At 49.0% G+C, this 21,263-nt stretch overlaps 1 long non-coding RNA gene across 1 annotated transcript; it reads right to left on the reverse strand.

Moving 5' to 3' along the window:
• Positions 1 to 619: 619 nt before the first annotated feature.
• Positions 620 to 16,508, reverse strand: LOC122439465. The gene is made up of 3 exons (XR_006268867.1): positions 15,753 to 16,508; positions 1,211 to 1,317; positions 620 to 1,089 (listed from the first exon to the last, which is right to left on the reverse strand). It is a non-coding gene; the product is annotated as an uncharacterized LOC122439465 (long non-coding RNA).
• Positions 16,509 to 21,263: the final 4,755 nt, after the last annotated feature.

Genomic DNA, 21,263 nt, shown 5'->3' on the forward strand with positions numbered 1-21,263 from the left:
TTCCCTTGAAATTGTTTGTACTTTCTGTGAGTGGGTCTTTGCCAGCTGGAGTTACATGTTGTTTCCTTGAATCAAGCACACTCGGACAACTCATACATCTCCAATTATTTCCAGATTTAGTTTGTTTAAAGTTGAAAGTGCATTTGTTCTAGATGTTTACTTCTTTTCAATCATTTACAGGTATCTTACCCACTGATTTTACATAGACTATTTAAGCACTTGACTTTACTGAGCTTCTCCAGAACATTCAATTTATTTTTCATAGGAAAAAAAAAAAAACAACTCTCTTTCCTTACATGTATTATCAGTCTTGTAATACTTATTTAAATTCTATAATTATAATCTGAAGCATAACTAGATGGATGGGATTTGGAAATAAATGCAATTGAGTCTTGGTAAGCACACAGGCTATAATCAAGGCTATGGTTTTCCCTGTAGTCATGTATGGATGTGAGAGCTGGACCATAAAGAAGGCTGAGCACTGAAGAATTGATGCTTTTGAACTGTGGTGTTGGAGAAGACTCTTGAGAGTCCCTTGGACTGCAAGGAGATCCAACCAGTCCATCCTAAAGGAAATCAGTCCTGAATATTCATTGGAAGGACTGATGCTGAAGCTGAAACTCCAATACTTTGGCTGACCCATTGGAAAAAGCCCCAGCACACTGATGCATATTAATTCTCTGTAAAATATACTGGGACTTCCCAGGTGGCACAGTAACTCAGAACCTGCCTGCCTGCAGGAGACTCAGGAGACAGGGGCTCGATCCCTGAGTCAGGAAGATCCCCTGGAGGAGGAAATGGCACCCACTCCAGTGTCCGTGCCTGGGAGATCCCAGGGACAGGGGAGCCTGGCGGGCTGCAGTCCACGGGGTCTCGAATGAGCTGGATGCACCTGAGCACACACGTGTGAAATCTACCGCCTTTCAGGGACACTAGATGCAGGAGTGGTGATCTGGTTACGTACAGAAAGCCGAGTGCCCGCCACGCACCTGGCACGGTGCTGTGTTCTAGGGTACAGACGGTCCTTTGTGGAGTCCCATCCTCACGGATCAGGTTCTGTGGTGGAACTGCTGGGCCTGCTTCTCTACCCTGGTAGGATCCGAAAAAAGAAAAAAAATGCTTGCTTGATTCAATAAGCAAAGAATTAATTCAAGGCTGTCCTTCTTCTCTTCTGAGGAGCTGGAAGGATGAGAAAGAGGGAAAGGCTTACCCTGTCGAGTTAAATGATGTTATCACTTGCCACATGTACAACATGCTGTTTACGGCACAGTCAATTGATCATGACGCCGGAAACCCAGTGATAGATGGGGCCTGGCTCTGGCGGCCAAAGAAAAACAAGGAAAAATAGCCGTAATTAACATACGGAGGCACGCTGATGCAGTTTCGTGTCTGCCTTTATTGAAGCAATTTGCTAAATTTGAGATGATTCCGTTAATCAATCATAGAGCCAACGCTTTTTTGTTTTTGGTGTTTATCTTTACCTTCAAATTACATTAAAAAGACTGCTGCTGCTCTTGGCAGAAAGAACCTTGCCCTAAAGTGGGAAAATCACCGTTGCGAAGGCCCCTGAAACACAGGGGTCAAGGAGCACAGCGCTAGGTCCAGCAGTGCTCTCTGCACTGCCCACCCCCCGAGCTGAGTCTGCCCTTCTCCCTGCCTCTGCCCACTGTCCACCCTCCTCATGCTCGGCTCGAGGCCCAGGGCGGGCCAGGCCCTCTGCAGACACACACCCGCCTCCAAGCCCAGGTCTCCTGCCTCCTCTCCAGGAGCTGAAGCCTACACTTCACTAAATGCTCAGATGAAGGCTCCCTCCCTCTAAGCAATTGTCCATCCCTACTCCTGTCTCCTGGATACATAAAAGTGCATCTCATGAATATATTTTTTTAGCAATGACCAAGTTCAAACTCTTCAGAGGGAAACTGAGATGAAGAAAATGAACAGCAAGGCCCCAGTCACGTGGCAGAATGGGAGTAAAACCGAAGTCTCCTCTGCCCCAGCTAAGGGCCCTTTCCACTCCTTTTTGTGACTTTGCACTTACTCACGTAGCCTCAGCATCGCTGACCCCAACCCACCTCCCAGAAGAATCCATGGATTCAGTTCCATGGAGCTTGCCCACCCGATGAGCATGCGGGTTCCTTGAGGGCAGGGACGGTACCGTTCACGTCCTCGGCTTACACGGAGCAAGACAGAGTAAAGGACAGCCGAATTTAATTAGCTACATCTCAGCTCAGCACCAGATCCTTGCCCCCGGCCGCCTCCCACTGCCCCAGTAATCTCAGCCGGCACACGTCTCCTGATTGCATTTCCAGGCCCTCCCGTGCCTTTGATGAACTTCTGTGTTCTTCAGCCGCTGAGTCGCCGAAGCAGCCGTTGTGTTGCCCCAGGTGGGAAATAGCACTGTAGGGAACAGGCAGTTAATAAGCTTAACAGGTAGGGACAGAGGCTCGTTAACGGTTGCTCCGTGATTTGTGGCTAGTTCCCCCCAGCACCTAAATCTTGAAATAAATATATTCAGAGACTCCGTTATCCCGGAAGAGGACATGGATCATTTTTCTTTCATTAACAATGGAGCCACTCCACAACATGTGTATTTATACGTGCATTTCCAAGCCTAGAAGCTTGTCCCTTTAAACCTGCTCACACTAAATTTTGATCAGCCCTTGATGAAAGAAGACTTATGGATCGCAGACAACCTGGTAACCATCTGTGCCCAATGCATATTAAAAGAAATGTAAATTTACCAAAGCTTCCCCAGCATATATCAGTTTATCCACTCCAGGAAGACAGAGGATGATTAGATAATCTGGGACCAAATCTCCGGATTCAGCAGGGTCATGTTAATGAGGAACTTTGCTGAAGTGAAGAGCAGGCAGGTACCCTCGAGAAAGGAAATTTCTGGATGGAGGGTGTGTCCAATTTTCCTCCTCCCCGACCCCGGGCACCCCAGGACCCCGCCGGGTCCCCGCTGAAGATGTGCTGTCCACTGCGGTGGGATTCGCTCTGCCTTCCGCCAGAGACCCCCTTGGGGTCGCGGACGGAGCAACCGCCTCGCCGCGGCGGCGGCGTCTGCAGCCTGCGGGTGGGGGTCCCGCGCAGCCGGGGCAGAGTCCTCCCCCGAGGAGAGAGGTGGGCAGCGCCGGTGCCCACAAGTGAGGGCTGTGGTCCTTTCCTGGAGGTGCTCCAGAGGCTCGGGGCGGTGCCGCCCGACACAGCGAAGCTAGCTAGTACTTCCTGATCACTGCAGAGGGAAAATGCCCACAAGATTGTATAAACAGTGTAATCAGAAAGGGCATTCTGACGTGTGTGCCCCTAATGTGATCACCAAGACGCGTGCATCGCCCCCACAGCATGCCTGCCGTGGAAGGCACCACCTCTTACTAACCCTGAGGACACACGAGCCAAACACGAACTCCGGGGCTTCCCACCAAATCCAGGACCAGCCCTCCACCCAGGTGTCAAACCAGGCGACAGAGAAAGCAAAGACTGGTCAAGGACTGAAGATGCCGAAGGGAGACCCGAGCGAATACAGCGCGGGACCCAGGGCAGGTCCTAGAATATGACATTCACGGGAAAATGGGTGACACCTGAATCAAGTCTGTAGTTAATAGCCCTGCCCCAGTGCCAATGTCTTAGCTTTAATTACTGTTCTATGGTTAGGTAACGCGTTAACAGAAGGAGAAACTGGGTGGGTGGGAATTCTCTGTCCTGTCTTCCCAACTCTTCTGAGTTGAAAATTATCTCAAAATAAAAAGGTTTTTAAAAATCTGAAGAAAAAAAGGAAGAAGATACATTATACGTTATTCCAGTTTCATTAAAAACTCTATACCCAACCTGGTCAAAGTTCTGTCTTTCCTGACCTCTGATACCTGCTCTTAGGTATCTGAACGCTGGACCCAAATGGGTGCCAAAGGAGGGAGGGGAGTTTGGAGGAGAACGGATACAGGTATGCGTGTGGTGAGCCCCTTCACTATCCACAACATCGCTAGTCAGCTAACGCCAACTTAAGTTTAAACAACCAACCAAACAAAAATCACTGAAGCCTCCTTCCCTACCCAGTAATTGTATCTGTTCTCTTTTCTTATGTTGATCTCTTTTCAATCTCTAAAATGTTAAATAAATTACTTGTTAAAAAGAAAAACCTCAGTCCCCCAAAGAGGAGCGCGCCCTCCACAGTCCCACCGAGGCACCACCCCACACCCGTCTCCCCACCGCCCTCCCTTGAGAAGTTCCCCCGAGCCTGCAGAGCCGGAGGGAGGAACTCATCACCACACAAAACACCTTATCCTCGGGTGCCGCGTGCAAGTTCAGACTCTCAGCCTGCATCGCAGGCGGCTTTCGCTGATAGAGCCAGTCCTGATTTCCCTCCGGCTCAGACCCTGGGCATCCGGCCGTGGGGCGGCTCTGCGCCCAGGCTGCACGGCGCAGCCCGTGATCTGGGCTCAGGCAGCCACCCCGGCCGCCCCCATGGAAACTTTTACCCCGCTTTGTTTAGATTGTCGTAAAATCCTGCCAAGCCCATTAGGGCTAATGCTCAGCTGAAAGCAGCCGCGCCTTCCTGTCAGTGCTTGGCATGGCCGGGCCATTGGCGATTGTCTGCAAAAGAGACCAGAAGCCTCTGCTTCCAAGGTGGGGGGAGCAAGAGTGGAGAAGGCACCCCCGCCTGAACCTCTGAAGCCAAAGCCTCCCCTCTGCCTGCGGCTCAGACCTCAGCTCTTGGAAGGATCCGAGCAGCTGCAGAAGCGCCAGCTCTCGGGATTCAAAAGGTCCCACCAGAAGCTCTCTCCGAGTTTGTAATCAAAACAAAAGCACACCTGTGTTTTGGAGCTTCAAAGGGGTTACAAGCGGGGCGGGAACACCACGTGGTTAAGAGAGACGCGCCGAGAGCCTGTGGCTGCAGGGACACACCCCAGCATTCCCGCCTCACGGCTGCGTGGTGACCTCAAAGGATCGCCTGGGGGACCCCGGATGTGAGAAAGTCACAGCTGCTTTGCCTTGAACAAGGGTGCCCTCAGGAAATCAGTCTATGATTAAAGACGGGCACCGCCTGCCTTTCCAAGGCTTGGATCTGTACCAGTCTCTTTAGCACTGAATCAAAACTTCCTGCAGCCTTCCCTTTGTTCTTGGCTCCTGGGATGTCCTTCCCTCCCAGCTCAAATCTGGCACGTTTGCTAAGACCCAGCTTTAGCGACTTTTTCTTGGAGCCTATCTTGGCCACGTACCACAGCCTCAAGTCTCCTCCCACAGCCCTTTCAGACGGTTGCACACAGTTCTGCAGTCCTTCTGGATTCCTTCCTGCTGTTCTTGGTAATCATGTCTGTTGTTAATATCGCGTCCTTCGATGTCATGGGCTCCTCCAGCCCAAATTGTTTGAATGCACTCTTGGATTGCATGATGGATTAGAAGGAAAGAAACTAATAAAATGGTGATGATACAAGTCTCAAGGCATGGTTTCTTGGCCACCTTCCCTCAGAATCCGTACCCTGAATCAAGAGCATGCAGCACCGTGTAATTTCCAGAGGTCAGAGCAGGGTGATCGTGGTTGGCCAGCAGAGGTCTGGTGAGCCTGGCCCTCTGGGCGTTGCTGCTGTCCATTTCTGCATACCCTCCCCCCAGCGAGGGGTATTGAGTGCAAGTGGAGCTGGCTTCCAATCCATGGTTACAGCATCCTTCCTTTAGGCCCAAGTGTGGGTCAGCTCTGGGTCCCTGCCTTGGCAGCCAAAGGCCTGACCCAGCTCCCGTCAACTTCAAGAATAGTGACAGGACGGTAAGCCTCCTCCAGCTGCAGGGACGACCACAGAGGCCCGCATGCGCGGAAATGACCAACAGAGCCCGGCCTGCTTGCTTCACCTTGGGTGCCCTTGGAGGGCCAGGCCTGGTTGAGAGGGGAGTTGGGAAAATTAGAAACAAGATTTTGCAATGAAGCTCTGTCTAAAGGGAAGGCTCCTACAGACCCTCTGTCTCACTGACCCTGTTCACCACGCCAGCTGCCTTGCCGTCCACACGGCTTGCTGAACCCAGGGCAGGCAAGTGCGAGCGAAGAGGCTGGAAGGAGACTCAAGGAGCCGTAGGAAGTGCAGACACGTGTCTTCTCTCCCGGCTGGCTTGGCAGCCGTGACGTGACCTCATAGCACATAACCACGGCGCCGCCCCAGTGCGCCAGGGCGTTCCCGGTGGAGATCATACACGGGCGCCGCACACAGCCGCCCCTGACCAAGCGGGCCCCTCGGGACTCGCACGCACAGAGCTCTCGGTGACCTCAGCGGTTACAGAGTCGTTATGCACAAAGCGTGGGGCCAGCCTGCCCACACCACGTCGGCTCGTTTGCCCGTTCCCGACCCCTCCCTGGTAAAAAGGCCTGAATATCAGCAGCCAGCAAGCCCTCAGCAGCACTCTTGAGGACCCGCAAAGACCCCGTGGGGCAGCCGACCACGCACCCTCCCTTCCACGTCCACACAGTCCCTGGGCCACGAACAGGGCACTCGTGGGCCTTGGAAATCCTGGTCGCTGTCAGTGGGAGAGAAGGGGGAGCAAGAAAAAAAAATTCATCCGAAGTCGGCTTGTAGCAGAGTCCATGTGAGATGAAAACAAAAACTTTCAAGTCAGTTCAGAAGGATCTAGGAACTCAGTCATGAGCTGACTTCTCCGTACTCCGTCCGTCACAGACAGTAAATGTTCCGGCTCAAGTGTTTCTAGACTGGGATATGAAGAGAAATGTTACATCTTTTATCTTGTCCAGAGGGGAAACCAATTCCCAGGAGTTGAGAAAGAGGGACGTAAGCATTAAAAAAAAAGAGGTTAAAAAATCAGAATGGGATGAATTGCGAGAACAGCATTGAAACGTATCCGTCACCATATGGAGAACAGCCAGCGGGGCTTTGCTGTGTGATGCAGGGAGCATCACCAGGGGGGTGGGTGAGGTGGGAGGTGGGAGGGAGGCTCCAGAGGGCAGGGACGGGGCATACCCATGGCTGGTTCATGCTGATGGATGGCAGAAACCAGCGCAGCATTGTAAAGCAATTATCCCCCAATTACAAATGAACTAATTTTAAAAATGCCAATTAGGCATATGAAAAAAAATCAAATGAATACATTCAGAAATGCCTATAAGACTTCAAATATCACGCTGCATGAGCCTTTTACCGAGCTGCGTCTGCGCAGAGGCCTGGACGCCCCGTCCCGGAATGGCCTGCTCTCCGTCCTGCCCTCCCCCCCATCCTGCATGCCAGGACCCCGGAGCTCACCCAGCCCCTCAGCATCACACGTCAGCGCAGCAGCTCCTGGCCGGCAGGAGGGAGGATGGCCTTTATTGTGCTTCTGTGAGATTAAATTCGGTCATTATCTTGGAAGAGAGTTATCTCCTGTTGACAAAGTCCCTCAGAGTTCACTGTGGAGAACTTTAATTTCCACAGTCACATGAGATTTGAGTTTGACTGGGTGTTAATTAAGCACTGGGCATACGCAGGGACCTAGCTTCTGAAGAAGACGCAATCCCTGCTCAGGGCTCCTTCAGCGCTAAGCTTCCGTTCCTCCTAAAACCATCGTCTGAGGTTGTCGGGCAGACTCGGAAATAATGGGCAAACCCGTTCACATGGGTTTGATGGCTGCTTTTAAAAAGAGCCATACCATTCTAAGCCACAGGCTGCCTTTCCTGGGTCAGCTCAGGCACAGGGAGGATAATACCACACGGCAGTTAGGAGCAAGCAGGCAGACCTGAGCCCCAGCCTCAGGCCGACACGTTCAGCCCTGTCACACCAGGCCAGCCAGCCAGCCTCTCCACATTCAGGTTCCCCATCTGCAGCCCAGGAGGTAACAAGGAGATGATGATCGTACGGGGCGTGGCACAATGCCGAATACAGAATGCGTGTTCAGTGAAAGACAGATGCCACTCACCAGAACCCCTCTTAGGGTATTAACCATTTTCTACTTTTGATTATACCTTTAGTCAACCATCAAACGTGTGTTGAGAACCTACCAACCCATCAGGAAAAGTAAAAGGGATAGAGAAATAAAAATATGTGGTCTCTATGACCAACCTAGACAGCATACTAAAAAGCAGAGACATTACTTTGCCAACAAAGGTCCATCTAGTCAAGGCAATGGTTTTCCCATTCGTCATGTATGGATGTGAGAGTTGGACTATGAAGAAAGCTGAGTGCCGAAGAATTGATGCTTTTGATCTGTGGTGTTGGAGAGAACTCTTGAGAGTCCCTTGGACTGCAAGGAGATCCAACCAGTCCTTCCTAAAGGAGATCAGTCCTGGGTGTTCATTGGAAGGTCTGATGTTGAAGCTGAAACTCCAGTACTTTGGCCACCTGATGTGAAGAGTTGACTCATTGGAAAAGACCTTGATGCTGGGAGGGATTGGGGGCAGGAGGAGAAGGGGAAGACGGGGGATGAGATGGTTGGATGGCATCACCGACTTGATGGGCATGGGTTTGGGTGGACTCCTGGAGTTGGCGATGGACAGGGAGGCCTGGCGAGCTGCAATTCATGGGGTCACAAAGAGTCGGACACGACTGAGTGAATGAACTGAACTGAACTGAATCCTCCAAGGGCTTAGAGTTGTTGTTGTTTTTAAAGGACAGTGTGCAGATAGGGGAGCCTGGCGTGCTACAATCCACGGGTGGTAAAGCGTCAGACACAACTTAGTGACTGAGCAACAACGGCGGGGGGACCTCCTGCTCAAAGGCCAACATCCCCCCACGGGCACCGGTGGGCAACACTCATCAGTGACAGAAGGGGGCTGTGTGCAGAAAAAGCACAATCAAAGAGCTGACAGTTTTGAGGTGGGACATAGTTCTCAGCAAGCTTATGAGTCTGTACACAAAGTGCTATGAATATATTAGAGGAGGAGCTTTCCAATTTGACTGAAGAAATCAAGGGAGGCTTTATAAGTAGAAGAGGTAGCTCTTAAACTCAAAACGGAAGGGTAAGCGTGCATGAGAATCACAAATGTGGGGAGGCCATCCCCTCCAGAGGAAATAGCTTGTGTTAAGCCTCAGGGGCTTGGGAGTCCAGCTCACCCCGTAACCCCAAGCTGGGCCGGCCTGCCTGGTGAGGAGAAGTTAAGCAAAGGTGAAGAGGCGAACAAGGGCTGGAGAATAAAGGGCAGCGGAGGCTCCCAGGAAGACAGTATTTTAGCAGCTTTGCACTCGGAGGCGAGGGCCCAGCTTGTATTGATGAACGACCCAGCTCAGAGACATGCTGCAACGCTTCATTTTAGGTGTCAGCTTGAAGGGGCCACAGCGTGCCCGGATCTCGGATTCAATATTACTTCTGGGTGTGTCTGTGAGAGGATTTCCAGAATAAATTAGCACTTTAACTGTGAAACGGAGGAAAGCAGACTGGTCTCCCCAGAGTAGGGGGCATCAGCTCACCCCCTGAGAGGCCACAGAACAAACAGGCAGAAGCACGCTGCATCCACTCTGCCCGAAGGGGCGAGGTGCGCCACGGGGCTGCACACTGGGACTTGCACCACCGGGCGATCTCGGCGCTCAGGCCTTCAGACTCAGACTGGGATGTGAGCCACTGGCTTTCCTGGGCAAGCAGCTTGCAGGCAGCAGGCCACAGGACTTCTCAGCCTCGGGAATCACATATTCATCTGTGTCTGTATCGATACTTAGGTCAATATCGATATCGGTATCTATTTCCCCTATTCTGCCTCTTCAGAGACAGAGAAACTCACCCACACATAGTAGGTGCTCTTTAAATGCTACTCAAAAGACAAATTAATGAGTAGAGCATCCCAGGATTACTATCTCACTCTCAGGAATCAGATCAAATTTTGAGAGGGAAGAGATTAAAAAGGAGGAAATGGGATTTCCCACATAAATCTGGTCCAAGGCCTCTGTATTTTCCATGTCAAGACATCACACGTGAGACCCAGGACATACCTGGGCATGCTTCTCTAGCCCTGAACCAGCACACAGTCAGTTTCTGCTCAGGTGACGCTGCATTCCAACGTCAATGTTCCCACCCTCAACTGGGGGAGCTCACTGTAGGGTCAGACAGTATCTCTGGTAGAAAAGCCCAAGAACCGTTCAAAACAGAGGGATCAGGAATTCTGAAGAGCCAGAGCCAGCCCTCAAGTACACACGCACTTCTGACGTGGGAGTGAAAGAGGGGCTGGGTTGATGGCAGGGGCGTGGAGACCATGAGAAGGAAGCTGGTGTCTCCTGGGTCCTCTGCAGAGAGGACCCCAGGGGGACCAGGGCCGGTCCTCCTCCACTGAGCCCTGGGTTTCCTCAGTAACCGTTTTGCTTGGCATTTACCCTGCACGTCCCCATGGGCAGAAATTTACTTAAATATATGTTCGGTACTTTCCTTATTATTGCCACCCAAGTAAATATTGAATAATAATGAAAATTTTGCCTACGTAAGTCCCACCCATTAGCTAATACAGGGGGAATATAGAGGCCACAGAGAAGGGGCCTTCAGAGCGGCCAGCTCTGGGGATTCACCCACATACTCGTTGATTGTTCAAGATTACACAGTGCCTGCGTGTGAAGTCAGTTCAGTCAGATCTGACTCTTTGCAACCCGATGGACTATAGCCCACCAGGCTCCTCTGTCCATGGGATTCTCCAGGCAAGGATACTGGAGTGGGTTGCCACGGCCTTCTCCAGGGGATCTTCCCCACCCAGGAATCGAACCCGCAGCTCTTACGCCTCCTGCATTGGCAGGAGTTTTTTGACCGCTAGCACCACCTAGGAAGCCCCCAGATCGCACAGTAAACCAGAAGGCGGACACGACATGGCTTCCACGCTCACTCGCGTTGGTCGGCCCCGAGAAATAACGTGAGAATCCAGGTAGAAGGCTGGGGTAAGGCGGCTGAGTCTAAGGGTTCAGGGGGAGCAGGACCCGTCAGTTACAAGGAGAGAAGACCAGGAACGCCCTGCTCGGGGGAGAGTTCCATGACGGGTTTGTCAAGACCACTTTCTCAGAGAAAGAGCACTCGGGATGCTGCTTCCGATGATTTTATTGTGTGTTCTAAGTTCTTCTGTGAAGACGATTCTGAATAGAAATTAACTTCCCAGGGAAACGCAGCAGTGTTGGTAATCATTTCTTTTCCCTTCATTTACAGTCCGTCCTTCCTCTGACCTTCGGCAGGAGTTAGCAGGAGCGCCCGCAGACAGAAGCGAGTTCTGCAAGCTGGCGCCTCCTTAGCTGTTCACTTGAAAGACTTAAGTCGAATTCTCCTGGGCCGGACGCGCCTCCCCACCCGGGCGCCGCCAAAACCACCGTTTCTGCCCTCAGTGTGGCTCCTTCCTCCCTCGGAAGGTCTCCCTGGCGATGTTAGCACGAACGTGAACCCTAATTCTCACATGTTGGTCAAGACCGCGCTTGCTGATTAGATTCCACGGTGGCCTCGGTGAGTGGGCAAAACCAGCTTCTGTCTCATTAACAGCTTCACACTTGGAGTCAGGCTTCCCGCGAGTCACAGCTGCCGGGGAGGCTGATCTGGAAGAACCAGAAAGAGCCCTTGTCCAAAGCCATCTGCACCAACCGGGAGCTACAGGGCTAGAAATTTTGCCATTTTCAATTCTTTTTTTTTTTTTTTTTGCAGAGTTAGCATAACTCTTTCAGAGAGTTCTGTATTTTCTATTCAGCAAATATACATCATGCATGCCACAAGCATTGTGGGACACTCCACAGTAAGAGAGCTTGTAGTACAGAGTCTATACGGAAGACAGATAAGCATCGATAAAAGTAAAAATATCTCAAGAGAGTTTCAGATAAAATGCTTTGGGAATTCAAAAGGGGATGTTATTGATCACTTTGGACTCAGAGGATGGTTGGCATTTAAGCTGTGCCTTAAAGGTGGGTATGGTTGGCACCTACCTATCTGCAAGGCTTTCAAGAGGCAATGAAATTGGTGAGCTTTCTTCCTGTCTTTTTAACAGTAAGTATTCTAAAATAAATAAGTGATTTTGTTTTTCAAATTCTTTCTGTGGCTTGAGAGGTTTGAGGAGCAGCTGATCACTGCACGCTTTACTCTTCCCTGCACGGGAGGAACTCTGATACAAGTGACAGAAACCGATGCCTTCCAGTGACTGCTCTGGGGGATTTATGACCAACGGAGGTGCGTGCAAAGCCCTGGCCCAGAGTGGCAGGGCCCCCCGGCCCGTCAGTGGCGGGGTGAGGGAGCTTGGGGAGGGTCTGTCCTCAGTCTGGGGCCGCACGTAAGGACAGTGGGCCAGCCACGGTCAGTCCAAAGTCAGCAGGCGTGACGCTCTGAGAAGGTGGGGCATCAGTTCAATTCTAGCAGCTCCCTGAGATACTGAGACTGGTCATAAGGGTCTTTTTTAAAAATCTTTTCTTACTTCTAGTTGTGATAAAATATACATAAAATTCACCATCTTAACCATTTTTCAATAGCGTTAAGCTCACTCACCTGGTTGTGCATCCAATCTCCAGAACTCTGTCCACCTTGCAAACCTGAAACTTTACACCCATTAAACAAAAACACTGCATTTTCCCCTTCCTCGAGCCCCTGGCAACTGCCATTTTATTTTCTGTTTCTATAAATCCGACTATTCTAAGTACCCCATATAAGTAGACTCAAGCGGTGTTTGTCCTTCACGTGGCTGGCTTGTTTCTCTTAGTTAATGTCCTCAAGTTTAATCCATGCTGTCAGTTCAGTCGCTCAGTCGTGTCCGACTCTCTGTGACCCCATGAACCGCAGCACGCCAGGCCTCCATGTCCATCACCAACTCCCGGAGTCCACTCAAACCCATGTCCATCTAGTCGGTGATGCCATCCAACCATCTCATTCTCTGTCATCCCCTTCTCCTCCTGCCCTCAATCTTTCCCAGCATCAGGGGCTTTTCAAATGAGTCAGCTCTTCGCATCAGATGGCCAAAGTATTGGAGATTCAGCTTCAGCATCAGTCCTTCCAATGAACACTCAGGACTGACTTCCTTTAGGAAGGACTGGTTGGATCTCCTTGCAGTCCAAGGGACTCTCAAGAGTCTTCTCCAACACCACAGTTCAAAAGCATCAATTCTTCAGCACTCAGCTTTCATTATAGTCAAACTCTCACATCCATATATGACCACTGGAAAAACCATAGCCTTGACTAGATGGACATTTGTCGGCAAAGTAATGTCTCTGCTTTTTAACATGCTGTCTAGGTTGGTCATAACTGTCCTTCCAAGGAGTAAGCGTCTTTTAATTTCATGGCTGCAGTCACCATCTGCAGTGATTTTGGAGCCCAGAAAAATAAAGTCAGCCACTGTTTCCACTGTTTCCCATCTATTTGCCATGAAGTGATGGGACCGGATGCCATGATCTTAGCTTTCTGAATGTTGACTTTTAAGCCAACTTTTTCACTGTTCTCTTTCACTTTCATCAAGAGGCTCTTTAGTTCTTCTTTGCTTTCTGCCATAAGGGTGGTGTCATCTGCGTATCTGAGGTTATTGATTGATCCATGCTGTAACATATTACATTGTATATACATACCACATTTTGTATATTCATTCATTTGTTGATGGGCCCTTGGATTTTCCCACTTTTAGCTATTGTGTAATAGCTAAGTAGAATAATGTAATTATAATATAATAAAAAAATAATATTATTATAACATAATATTCAATTATAATAGAATAATACTGCAATGAGTATAAGCATACAGGTATCTCTTCCAGATCGTACTTTCAATTCTTGAGGTATATCTATCCAGAAGTGAAGTCATTAGATCACAGAGTGATTCTCCTCTTGATACCTGAGGAATGGCCATCCTGCTTCACCCAGAACCGCCCCGTCTGACACTCCCGCCAACAGTGCACAAGATTCCCGTTCCTCTGCACTGTGCCAACCCTCATTATTTTCTGGTTTTTTGAAGGTCACCATCCTGATGGGCAGGAGGGTCACAGAGACATATAATATTGCCCTGAGTGGACGCGTGGGAGTATATATAATGAACCAGGAAAACTGAAGTCAGTTGGATAGGTGAGTTATTTCCCGGAATGTCTGCAGGGAGGGAGCCACTAGGCAAGAGAACAGGGGCAGCTTCAGTCACGTAAAACAGCGAGCCTCTCCAAGCCTGCAAGACAGGTGAAATAGAGGCTCCCAGGGAGAGTCGCCCGCCTGGGTCAGGCCGCCCCGAGCCCCGAGACACACACGCACCGGACTCTCGGAAGCCGCAGGAGCGGCTCCGCCTGATGAGGGCTGGGCTTGCAGCCTTGCGGCAGGGGACACCTCGTTCAGAGGAGCTGGGTGAGGCGCTGGAGGGGGAATGCCCTCCTGCTCTCTGAGGCCTGATATGCAAGCCCCAAACAGCACCCCGAGAGTTACCAAAGGAACCCCAACCAGCGGCAGGCGATTCAGGAGACTGAGAGTGTGTCTGGCTCTGTGCTAAGATGAAAACAATCTGTATTTCACAGAACTGAAATCTTCTTAGTGACGCCAGATAATATGATTAGCCCACCATATTATACCATGAACTCTCAGAGGGAGGAAGGTGCAGAATATTTTTAGAACACTGGAGTGAGCCCTGTTGAAGGGACGAACTAGATTTAAACCGCATCTCTGGCCCGTGTAGAGAAACCCCCGGGATTCTGGGTGAAAGCTTCAGCCACAGAGACATGAGTCTTCTGATGCAGACAGGCCCCATCTCAGAAGGAAAGGGAGTGGCACCGCTGAGGTGACACCGAAGTTTCCCACGGAGATCAGCCGCCCCGGTAAACAGGCCACCAGCCCTCAGCCGGCGTGAGCTCCGCGGCCACGGCCACAGCGGTCAGAGTCTGGTCCCCGCCAGGGTGCTCTGAAACGCAGGCGTGCACGCGACTCGGCCCCGGGTTCACCGTGGTATTTTGGGATACAGGCTGCTGTTTAAAACAGCTGTTGTTGATTTACTTGGGACACATGCTGTTTACGTCAAACAGAATGTTGTACACACTTCTCCAAGGATTCCTAGCAAAAACGAGAGGCGTAAAGAAGATAAGGACAGTTTGCCTGCATTCCAAACCCCCCTGTATGACGTTTTTCAGACACCTTGGGAAATAACATGCCTATCTGACTTCAAGGTTTCCTCTGTCATCACGCAGACTCCTGTGCCTACCTGAGCCAAAGAGGGAAAGGGGAAATGTCTGCTGACAGTGAAGCACTCATTACATGAGTGAAGCCTCTGATAAATACCGAAATCATCACGAAAAAAAACGACAATGCTTTATCTTCAAGGAGGGACCTCACCTCCTCAAGTCTTCTCTTTGTTGGTCCCTCCTTTCGTCCCCCGACCTGAACCACTAAAGCCTTCCTTGAGTCCCCTGACCGTCTCATCAGCTTTATCTTTCCAAAATGAAACTAAATCTGTTTGGTTTAACAAAGACTTCTGTCCATAGGTTTACTGAGGACAAATAACACATCCCACTGTGAGCACTCTGAGGATACAGAATAGATATTTCAGCTATCAGAAAGACTGCCAAATGTGGGCACTTAATAAATTCCTAAAAAATCAATTCAGTTGAATGAAAAGTTGCTTAGCGCTCAAGAAAGAACTATCTGAAGGACTCAGCAAGTGGGAGTTTGTCTCCCCTTTATCACTACGCCCTCTGTCCTGCACATAAGCATCTGCTCATAGGACTCGGCCCCGCACTCACCCCCTCACCTTGCCCCGGGCCGTCAGTAGCCACCCGCCTCCCAGTCCCTGGCCTCTCTGCTGTGCCTGGAGGTGGCACCTGGGTCTGTGCCCACAGGATCCGTTCTTCTCTCTTCATTGTGCCAGAACCACCCCAGCCTGGCTTCCTATCTTACCAGATCATTCTCCTCCATTCTCAAGTCCAATTGCTTCAAACCACGGTCTTCAAGCTGACACATCTGGGCTTCAGGAAGGCGAGCAAACAGGAAGGACCCAGTTTGTTTTTTTTGTTTTTTTTGTTTTTTTATAGCTTCACCAAAAAGCCAATTTCAAAGCAGATCCAACTGGTAAATTTCCCTTGTGATCTATGATACACTGACATATCCAGGACTCCTTAGGGAGAAAAAAAACATGCAGAAGGTATAAAGAGTCAGTCACCCAACATCACGGTGAGAATCACGAGTAGCACAATGCAGTTAGCCAACAGCAGATGTCTTCTGATCCCGGAAAGAAGACCTGGTCTCTTTATGCATCAAGAGTTAAACACAGCAAAGCAATTTTGAAAGAAATTTAAAAGGTGTGGTGAATTAATCAGATGCAAAAAAACCACTGTGTGGCATGTCTTAATCTATTCAAGCTTCTATAACAAAAGATCCCAGGCTGGGTAGCCTACATAAACAGTAGAAACATATGGCTCATGGTTCTGGAGGCTGGGAGGACCAAGATGGGGAGCTGGCACGGTCACGTTCCGGTTGGGCCCCCTTCCTGGTTCACAGCCAGCACCCCCGGGTCCTGTCCTGGCACAGAGGGAGGGAGCCCTTGGGGCCTCCTTTACAAGAACGCTAACCTCCCAGTGTGAACTGGTGCAGCCACTGTGGAGAGCAGTGCGATTTGCCTGCACGCTCAGCTCTCAGTCGTGTCCGACCCTTTGAGACCCGGGGACTGCGGCCCGCCAGGCTCCTCTGTCCACGGGACTCTCCGGGCAAGAATCCTGGAGTGGACTGCCGTTGCCTTCTCCAAGAACAGTACAGATGCTCCTTTAAAAACTAAAAATAGAATTACCATGCAGTCCTGCAATTCCACTCCTGGGCATATATCCAGAGAAAATTATGGTCTGAAAGGATACATGCGCCCTGCTGTTCATCGCAGCAGTGTTTACAACGGCCCAGACAGGGAAGCAACCTACACTTCCACCGGCAGAGGAATGGATAAAGGAGGTGTGGTGTATTATACACAATGGAATGTTACTCACACATAAAAAGATGAAATAATACCATTTGCAACAACATGGATGGACCTAGAGATTATGATACTAAGTGAAGTAAGTCAGACAGAAAGACAAATATCATATGATATCACTTGTAGGTAGAATCTAAAAAATAATGCAAATGAATTTATTTACAAAACAGAGACAGGCTCACAGACTCCGGAAACAAACTTATGGCTACCAAAGGGAAAAGGTGGGGGGGATGAATAAATTAAGATTTTTTGATAAACATATACCCACTAGTATATATAAAATAGATAATCAACCTACTGTATAGCCCAGGGAACTCTACTCAACATTCTGTAATAACCCATATGGGAAAAGAATCTGAAAAAAAAAAAAAAAAAGAATCTGTGTAACTGAATCACTTTGCTGTATATCTGAAACTAACACAAGACTGTAAATCAACCATGTTCTAAAATAAAATAATTTTTTAAAAGAACACTAATCTCATTTATGAAAACTCTACCTTCATGACCTAATCACTTCCCAAAGTCCCCAACTACTAATTACTATCACCTTTGGGGTTTAGGATATCAGTACTTGAATTTGGGGGAAAACACAGATATTCAGACCATAGAAGAATACCTATTACCGACTGGGCTTCTTTGGGCACTGAAGATCCAACAGTAAACTTTAGGTCCTTGCCTATTGGAAATTTACATTTATTTGGAAAGTAAAAGCAATAAATAAAAGATGATCTTCAGATACTAATAAATGTTCTGAAGAAAATATAATCAAATTGAGGGACTGTGGTGAAACAGTGGTGGGGCAAAGACTAGGTTGGATGGGAGGAGTCCTTATGCAAACTCTTTCAAAGATCTGGAAGAGACTCCTCAGACAGAGGAGAGAGTAACTGCAAGAATCCCGAGGAGCAGAAAAGCCCGACAAGTTCACAGAACCTAAGAAAGATCCCATGACTAGAACAGAGTACACAATAAGGACAAAAATAGAAAATTAGGTTAGAGAAATAGGTTGAAGTTAAAGTATGTGGGACTTGTTGGACATGATAAAAGTTTTGATTTTATCATAGGCGTGGTAAGAACATAGGACATTCCAGGTGGCCCAGTGGTAAAGAATTCGCCTATCCATGCAGGAGATGCAGGTTTGATCCCTGCATCAGGGTTGGGATGATCCCTGGAGGAGAAAATGGCAACCATCTCCAGTATTCTTACCCGGAGAATCCCATGGATGGAGGAGCCTGGTGGGCTACAGTCCAGGGGGGTCAGAAAGAGTTGGGCACGACATGACTATGATAGGAACATAGTGGAGAATTTCAAATGAAAAGTGATAAAATCTGACATAGGTTTTAAAAATACTTTGAAGCTGCTGGGTAGAAATTAGATTTGAGGCAGTTTTGGGCAGAAGCAAGATGATTCATAAGGATGCTTTTGTGTGAGTCCAAATGACAGATGATGGTGACGCAATAGAATAGTACTCTCGAAATTGAAAGGTAGTTAGATTTGAGGTATAATTTGAAGAACAGAGAGGACTTTTTGATGGATACAATCTAGGATATCAAGTCAACAAAAGATTAAAAGATGGCTCCTATAATTTGACCTCAACAACTGAGTAGATTTTTGGTACATGCTAAGTTTGCGAAATTTATTGGACCCTGGAGATTTCAACACAGCTGTGATTTTTGCAGTTCAGAGGAGGGGATGAGGCTGGAGACGTAGGCTACCCATGACATCTAAAGACATGAAACTAGATGGAATCATCTTAGGATATAGAGAAGGCCGAGACCTGATCCAGGAGCTCCAGTATGCCACAAATATGGTCAGAAAGAAGAGGTGGATCCCGCAGGGAAGGCCGAGAAGTGGTTGAGGATACAGAATGAATATCAGAAAACTGTAATTGTCTAGAAGTGAAGTGTGTTTCAAAAATAAGGAGTAAAAATTTGTGTCAGTGATGCTGAGAGTTCACAGAAGTGTAAGGTGGTCAGTAGAGTGGGCAGCAGGGCAGGCGCTGGGGGCCGGGCCAGGAGCCGTGAGAGCAAAGCAGAGGGGAGTGAACTGGAAAGAGAGTCAGACCAGCAAGCAGAGCTGTACAGCCAACTGTAGGAGAGCTTCTTCCATCGAGATGAGCAGCGAAAACAGGCTGCAGGTGAAGGAAGATGTGAGACTTGGGGTCAAGTTTTTCTCCTCGTGGTTTGTCTTAAGATTGGAATTATGAAGAGTATTTTTATACTATCCAGTAGAGAAAATGCAATATATGTGGTATGAGCTAAATGTTTCTGTCTCCCCAACATCATGAGTTGAAGCCCTAATCCCTAGTGTGATGGTATTTGGAGGTGGGCCCTCTGAGATGTGATTAATTATAAAGGCAGAACACTCATGAAGAGGATTAGGGCCCTTATAATAAGAGACACTACGAGTAAGCTCCGGGAGTTGGTGATGGACAGGGAGGCCTGGCGAGCTGCAGTCCATGGGGTCACAAAGAATCGGACACGACTGAGCGGCTGAAAGGAACTGAAGTGAGTGAGAGACGCAGAGAAATGATGTCTCTCCACCATGTGAGATACAGCAGGAAGGCATCTATCTTCAAACTGGGAGAAGGGCTCTCTCCAAGAAATGAATCTGCCACACCTCAGTCAGCCCTCACACTGTGAGAAGCAAATTCCTGTTGTTGAAGGCATCCAGTCTATCAGGGAACTCAACCTGAGCTCCGTAACAACCTAGTGGGGTGGGACGGAAGGGAGGCGGGAGGGCTTTCAAGTGGGCAGGGCCACGGGGAAACCTACGTGGATCCACGTCGACGTTTGGTAGGAACCAGCGCAACCCTGTACGGCAATTATCCTTCAGTTAAAAACAAATGATTTCTTAAAAAGTCACCCAGCCTGTGGTATTTTTCTTGTAACAACCTGAACTAAGACAATGCAGGATGGAAAATGAAGAATTGCTGGAGTTTAATTAAAAGAGGATCAGCTCCAGTTTCTAAATGAATCGAGGAGTTAGCTTTGATAGGACAAATTTTTCTAATCTAAGTGCTTTTTTTTTTAAAAATAAATATACTAATTGCTTCCATTTTTCTCCTCCTTTAATAAAAGCAACACTGTGAGATCCATATGAAAGATAAGGATTATTTATTTCCTCTTTCACCAGGAAGCTGAGGCAACAGAGTTAAGCCACATGTCTGAAGTCAGGCGGCGACTCTCAGTGTCAGAGCAGGACTTGGGCTCTGACCTCTGAGGCCCCATCCCTGGTTCTTCTTGCTTTTCCCCAGCACATCTGTCAGTGACACAGTAGAAATGCCACTCTTGGGAGGGTGAGTCAAAGCCACGGGCTTAGTATCTTGCGGAAATCAGGTAAGGTCATCTTTTAACGAATTCATTTGAGACATGTGTTTCTTAGCTTTGATCTGCACCCATCTGTTCCCCAACCAGGCTCACGCAGAGACTCAGGGCTGACAGGTGGCTGTGACGACTTATCAAGGGAGCCCCCCTCCCCCTTTTCTTCTGCCAGTTCCTCCAGGTGTATTTCTTCTCAAATGGCAGGCTTATCAAGGATATAGTGTGTTCTGCTAGCAAAGAGACAGGGGATGAACCAGAAATATCGGAGAAGGCAATGGCAACCCACTCCGGTACTCTTGCCTGGAAAATCCCATGGACGGAGGAGCCTGGTAGGCTGCAGTCCATGGGGTCGCTAAGAGTCGGACACGACTGAGTGACTTCACTTTCACTTTCCACTTTCATGCACTGGAGAAGGAAATGGCAACCCACTCCAGTGTTCTTGCCTGGAGAATCCCAGGGACGGGGGAGCCTGGTGGGCTGCCATCTGTGGGGTCGCACAGAGTCGGACACGACTGAAGCGACTCAGCAGCAGCAACACTATCTGGGCACATCTATGTCTGCAGTACTCCTACACTCAATTTGCGAGTCTCCTCTCCTTCGTATAAATTAGGAGGCAGGAAGCTTTCTCTTTTAAACAGAGTATTTACTTTTTCCTTTTTTTACATCCCTACCACCACCTAACTTGTCCTTTAAAACAAGGTGCTCCGATTCTCTCAGGGATGAGACCAGAGTGAGAGGTAGAGAGGATGTGAATCTGAAAGGTGCTCTCTGCTGTTTTGCCACATCTGCTGGAAGTTCCGCAGCTGGCCCTGAATCCCAGGGATCACGGGAATGACTGTCGAGTCGCACGGGTCCCAGCCGCAGATGTGCTTGTGAAAATGTTCAGGGATTTGACCACAACTTTTCGGCATCAGGAATGAGAGGTGTGAGAGCTCTCAGGCAGCAGCTCACTCAGCTCTTGCCAGGTCTGGAATTTTCCCTCCGGGATGAGATTCTAGCAGATGCTTTAGCTACTCTTGCTTTAAATATCTTCAATGAGGGCACCCCTCCCCTTCCCACTGAAAGGCCATTTCACAGTCTGGTGGATCTGATCACCAGACTGTGTTTTCCAGAAAGTTGCCTGAAATC

This window comes from Cervus canadensis, chromosome 4, assembly GCF_019320065.1.
Source record: "Cervus canadensis isolate Bull #8, Minnesota chromosome 4, ASM1932006v1, whole genome shotgun sequence".
Taxonomy (NCBI): Eukaryota; Metazoa; Chordata; class Mammalia; order Artiodactyla; family Cervidae; genus Cervus; species Cervus canadensis.